At 34.0% G+C, this 6,000-nt stretch overlaps 1 protein-coding gene across 8 annotated transcripts in view; it reads right to left on the reverse strand.

The window, feature by feature from the left end:
- Positions 1-5,384, reverse strand: part of LOC118274591 (solute carrier family 12 member 6) — a 511,128-nt gene extending 505,744 nt beyond the window's left edge. For 3 of the 8 annotated variants that reach the window (XM_050698911.1, XM_050698912.1, XM_050698908.1), the window contains exon 1: positions 5,206-5,384. The gene's annotated coding sequence lies outside the window, so the exon portion shown is untranslated. Of the gene's footprint in view, positions 1-5,014; positions 5,147-5,196 lie in introns of those variants that run through there. The other 5 variants (XM_050698920.1, XM_050698913.1, XM_050698909.1 and 2 more) reach the window with 4 other exon arrangements.
- Positions 5,385-6,000: the final 616 nt, after the last annotated feature.

Genomic DNA, 6,000 nt, shown 5'->3' on the forward strand with positions numbered 1-6,000 from the left:
CCACGTCATGGGGATGACGGCGAACGTGCCGGCCTCTTACCGGCTAAAACCACCCTGGTGTTCCTCCTCTGTCTGTGACCTTGACCCAGGTTACCTAGATAATTAGTATTAGATAATTTGGTGCCTAATATTTACTGAAGGGAAACATTCTTACTAATATTCACTCTGCCTAAATATTTACAAGATGTAAAATACAACATTAAAAAATTTTCTGCGAAAAATACTTTGTAACCATTCTTTCTTAATTCTGTTCTAAGACAGAATAAGCCTGCCAGATGCTTTCAGTTTAGACATGTACAAGACAGTGAATATTATTGTGGAGGCTGAAAAAGTCTCGCATTTATTCTATTAGAAAAAATATCCTAGGTTTTTAACTCTACCGAACATGATTTATTTCTGAGCTGTGGATTACCTAGCGGGTTACCGGGGCTCTGACTCGAAAAGCATTAGTAGGAACGGGGTGGTTTTTAGTCAGTAAGAGTCTGACACTCCCTCTCGCCTCGCCCAAGGCGGTAGAGCCATTGGATGATTACGAAACAAGGTTTTAAGGTGACTAGTTTATTACATTGTTGAAAAAGATTAAGTACATTTTTTAACAACGTATTAATTGATGGATATGTTATGTATTTTAAAGTAATATCAATCATTAATAACACCAATAAACATATTTTTTATATACGTATATCATTATCACTATAATATAAAATGCACATTTTATAAGCGATTATCGTAACATAAATCAACGATTAAATATGAATAATAATTATTGCATTATTTAATAATACCGGCTTTTGATTAGTGGTTTGTTATTAATATATTTTATCAGCGGTACTTGTACGTTGTATATGTTATTAAGTCATTTTAATGAGTTGCAAGTGCATTGAGATAAAAGTGTCGGTCAAAACGTTACTGCTCTATCTTATCACTGCGCGATTCACGTTTATAACATCAATATTCAATCACGGTTTATAAAAAGCAACATATAAATTCACGCAATTTAATTAATGGGACTCTTTTCGACTAGTAAGTCGTGTTTCGACTCGATTATTATTATTGCAATTCGAATAAAAGCACTAGTAGGTTTACCGGGGCTCCGGCTTGAAGAGCAGAAGTAGGAACGGGGTGGTTATTAGTCAGTAAGAGTCTGACACTCCCTCTCGCGTCGCCCAAGGCGGTAGAAGTCATGGGATGATTTTCCTTTCTTCACTAAAATAACTAAGAAATAACGGTTTATTTACACATATTAATAGAGAAAAGCTCTGCTAGATTCGTTTGTACTTGTACTATCGACAAAACGGTAAGTACCTAGTACACTTTTTAAACAAAATCCTTTGGCAAACTTGATATCCACTGGGCGTTTTTATCCCAATGGTGGTCGACCGCTAACCTAGTCGATTATCGATTATCGCATACCAATGTTGTTTACCTACTTTTCTGCAAAAGTACAAGTACTTTAAACACTAAACATAGATAAATAGAATAAGTAAATATGTAAGTTTACAATCGTGTGAACAAGTTACTAATAGAAAGATAGTGTTCTGCGAACTAGCTTCTGTTATTTCAGCTCAGATTTCTAGTTTATTGTCTTATAAAAATACGTGCTTATTGAAGCAATCCCGTCTTATATGTACAATGTACATATACAGCAGTTAATTAAACGTCTTATTTTTATTAAACTTTCAATTTTGAACATTTATTCATTACTACCGACTCAGGCGCGGTTTCGCCCGCTCTCCTCAGTTCCTTTTGGTCATAGCATGATCTTTTATAGCTTATAGCTTTTTTAGATAAATGCACTACCTAACATAAAATAATTATTCAAATCGCACCAGTAGTTCCGGAGATTAGAGCGTTCAAACAAATAAACAAACTCTTCAGCTTTATAATATTAGTATAGCCAGCAATGATCTGGTAATGCAGACTCTGAATTTGACGAATTCAGTGCAGGTGACTAATTTCCTACAAAATTAGCCCTGAGGTCCCTGGTCCGAAAGTGGCTAGTTTCTGAGATATTCAATACATAATATCTAGTCAAATATAGGTATTACTCATCATTGTTTACATTGTACAGAATATCATATATATTAAAATATATTAGATATACATAAATAGGAACAAATTCCCAGTACATTGTTTTGACATAATACACATTGTGTTTTCATATTTTATAGGTTTTCCCATATACACTACACGTACATAAGTACCTACGTAATTAACCCATACATATGTATATTATTACCTATGTACTTGTTTAGTTAAGATTAAAAGAATATTAAGTAGGTAGCAATTGTATTTAAATATTTTAATGACGATTAATTTTATACCTATTTAACAACCAAATTATAAGTAAAACTATTCATTCTCTATTTGTAGTCGTTGTAAACTTAACCTAACCTAGCAAATAATTATAAAATATTTTTTTAAAACGATCTCGCAAAATCTAATTCGACGAAAGAGGAAATAAGTCTTTGAGGAAAAATCTAGCAACTCTTTAATAGTTACTACGTATTTTATTATATTACAACTGTTTACTACTATTATTCCCACGTGGTTACACCACCTCTGTTTAGCTCCGATTAACCGTAGCGTGATGTTTCATAGTATATTATAACCTTCCCCAATAAATGAACTATCCAACACAAAATGAATTATTCAATTCGGACCAGTCGTTCAGGAGATTAGCGTGTTTAAACAAACAAACTTTTTAGCTTTATACATTAGTGTAGATTATTTTAGAGTCGTTTGGTGAGAATTAATACTCGAGTTACCACCCGAATCTTCCTGTTATTATCGTTAGAGATGGTAAAAAAAACCACGAATTTACCAGAGAACAAGCAGCATCGCTGTCAGAACTAATTTAAAAAGAATATCTAGATCATTAATTCATCAATATTTAAATCATTATGCTCTATAGTTTTTTGCAAACCAATGTACGAATTAACAAAAACGCATTTAACTTAGATCATCTTCGTCTATAATTTGTGCAAAAAAGATCATTATACGTTAGTTACTTAAAAAATAACCACAGTTATATTAAACCAGTTAAAATAACGGCGAGTTTAACATACGTTACACTAACTACAATAAAAAAACTGATAAGGAGTAACGCCGTACCTAAACAAAATTTTATGCACGGTAAAAGAAACGTATTGTTACATTTTCATGTTGAATTAAATTTACCTATAGGTAGGTACTTGAGTTATTTTATTTTTAAATACATCAAACTTAATGTTGTACTCTACTGGTGGTCTGAGGTAAATGAGGTAGAGTTTTATTCCCTGAGATAAATAAACAGCTATGATTTTTTCATTTAAACTTTTATCAATAAATAGTTTAAAGTCGGGTTTATATTAGTTACTAGAGTTTATATTAGCTTCTGCCAGCGGCTTTGCCCCTATTGCAGAGGGATAGAAAGTATCCTATCACACAAGTCAGCTCTTAGTCGGCCCTGTCTGTATTCCAAATTTCTTCAAAATCCGTTCATTAGTTTCAGCGTGGTTGACGGACAAACATACAAGCAAACAAACTTTCACATAGTGTGATCAGTGTGACTTCTTGGTACGAATTACTCACTTAACTATTCGACGAGGTACTAGACCAGTTTCAAGTAACAAGGGCCCATAGATACAATAGTTATTATACAACAATGGAATTCATATCTATACATATATTAAATCTGTAGAAGAGTCAATACTAAACGTTGTACAGTTCTGCTTAGCCTCGTGCGTGAGAAGGCTTAAATGAAACACTATAACGAATGTAAGTTAAAATATTTAAACTATAATCAGTCAATGTCGAAGTTAGAAAACAAGAGACGAACCTGTTTACTTATTTACAAAGGTTCTAAGTATATAAACTTAATATATTCCTCTTTGCCTTTAAGATACAACTACATTTATAAGGGACTAAAGGGATTGGCATTTATTATTCTATACTGAAACTTTTAACATTATTTATTTTATAAAAGTGAAAAATTTAAGATTAACTTTTTTTTAATGTGATCTCTAACCTAGCTATTTAAAATATTCCTTAGTTAGCTATACATGTTGCTCTGTAACAGACAGATCAGCTGATGGTAAGCAATCAGCGCTGCCTATATCTGTGGTACGTGTTGATGGTAGATACCATAGCATAACAGTCATAATTATGTGTTACTGTAACTTTGTGGGAGGGATAATTGCAACAAAATTATTTTATCATTCAACTGTTATACATTTAACATTTACCGGTTTATTTTTGACATACATAACAGTCAGTTACAATTATTAATTCATCATTGATCAAATTGAAATGACACCTCATTGGTATTTTCACTTTAAGTGAGACAGTAGCAAAATCGAGTTCAAATCTCTAACCAATCTTAGTGAGAAGAAACACCATAGTACTTCAGTCGGTTAACTTAAACGCGCTAGGGATAGAAAAGCTATAATACAAATGAAAGAGTACTTTCAAAGAATAGTACTTAGCAAACTAGAGTAGGATAAACCTACAGACGAATAGCGAGGGAACTTTGTACCAAATATGAAAAAAGTTTTCACTGTTAAACTGTATGAGAATGTGAGAAATTTCGAGTTTTATTGTGCTTAGTAAATTCCTCACGACGAAGTATAAACTACTCTCTCTGTCAAAAATATTTTATTGATATAGGGGGCGTTCTCATTACGGGAACAACGTAACAATCTCTCCTGTCCTTGGCAATGACATTTAAATAAAACGGGCATAACATTATCTTCATATTGTTTACATACGATCATGTAACGTTAGGAAAGTTGATCGTCTGTCTACTCGTAACTCTGCACTTTAAGACCAATAACTTTACAACTACTCTCATATAGTCATTTAACTATACATCACGACATCGAGCATATTGTTTAATAACACCGGAAAACACTGATAACACAACACGACTATTTAGTTACAACAAACCGGACCTTGAATGGCTCAACCGGCTATGAATGAAACTCTTTTATGAAACAGTATTTACATTATCCTCCGCGTCTGTCGCGGGCCTTACCTCCCTCCGACAACATTACATACTGGCTCTGGCTTAGCGTATCTAATCTAATTAGTGTTGCACTACACGTGACGTCATGAAGCCGGCTCGTGCCGCGAAATGTAAGTTCAACAAACTTAACCTTTATAATATACGTAAATCGCGCGGCATTCGTAAACAATACTTGTTTATAGTAAACGCACAATATGCACCTGCGAACATGCGAGCTCGTCACTAAAACAGCTGTTCCTCCATTTATTCGAGAGCGGTCACTTTGTATATGTTTCCGTAAGTTTTGTATATTTATTGGTTTACACGCACGACGGGTGGCGGGCCGCAGCGGTACGCGAGCGTCGCACGGCGGCTAGGACACGTCTGAACCGTCTGAACGGCTGTGGTCACACCGCGCCGCCACTCTGCGCAATTTTCACTCAGTGCTCCGCCTGCAAAGTGCAGTACACACTGCCAGTACTCGCGACCACGTTTTACCGCGCGTTCTAATCGCTGATACGTTTACAGCGTTTATTTACAGCATTCTGTAAAATGTAAACATCATAGCATTCTCTTCGGAAATGTGTTTGGTATCTCGCTTCGATTCTGTAGTTGTGTATTGGTTGTAATCTTATTAGTATGCAATGGATGTCTTATGTAAGTTATTATAATTCGATACGAACATTATTATTATTATACTGTGGTGATGACTAATATAATTGGGGAATAACCTGCTTAACGCGTATAATCTTTTGTAACTAATGGCACAGAATCTGAGAAACTTTATCTACATATAAGAAATACATCATTATAATGAGATTATACAACTTCTGACAATAGTAGCAAAAAGTTTAACTCAATAAAAATCTGCTTAAGTGTTTATTTAAGACAACCCGGAAGATAATCTTGAAAATGCAGCATTCAAATAGATTCTTAAATTGTATTTACTTAGTTTTTTACTCTAGACACCCGCTTCAGAAATCAAAACATTGCATAACAAGAACATGTATTGAGAA

Source organism: Spodoptera frugiperda, chromosome 15, assembly GCF_023101765.2.
Source record: "Spodoptera frugiperda isolate SF20-4 chromosome 15, AGI-APGP_CSIRO_Sfru_2.0, whole genome shotgun sequence".
Classification (NCBI taxonomy): domain Eukaryota; kingdom Metazoa; phylum Arthropoda; class Insecta; order Lepidoptera; family Noctuidae; genus Spodoptera; species Spodoptera frugiperda.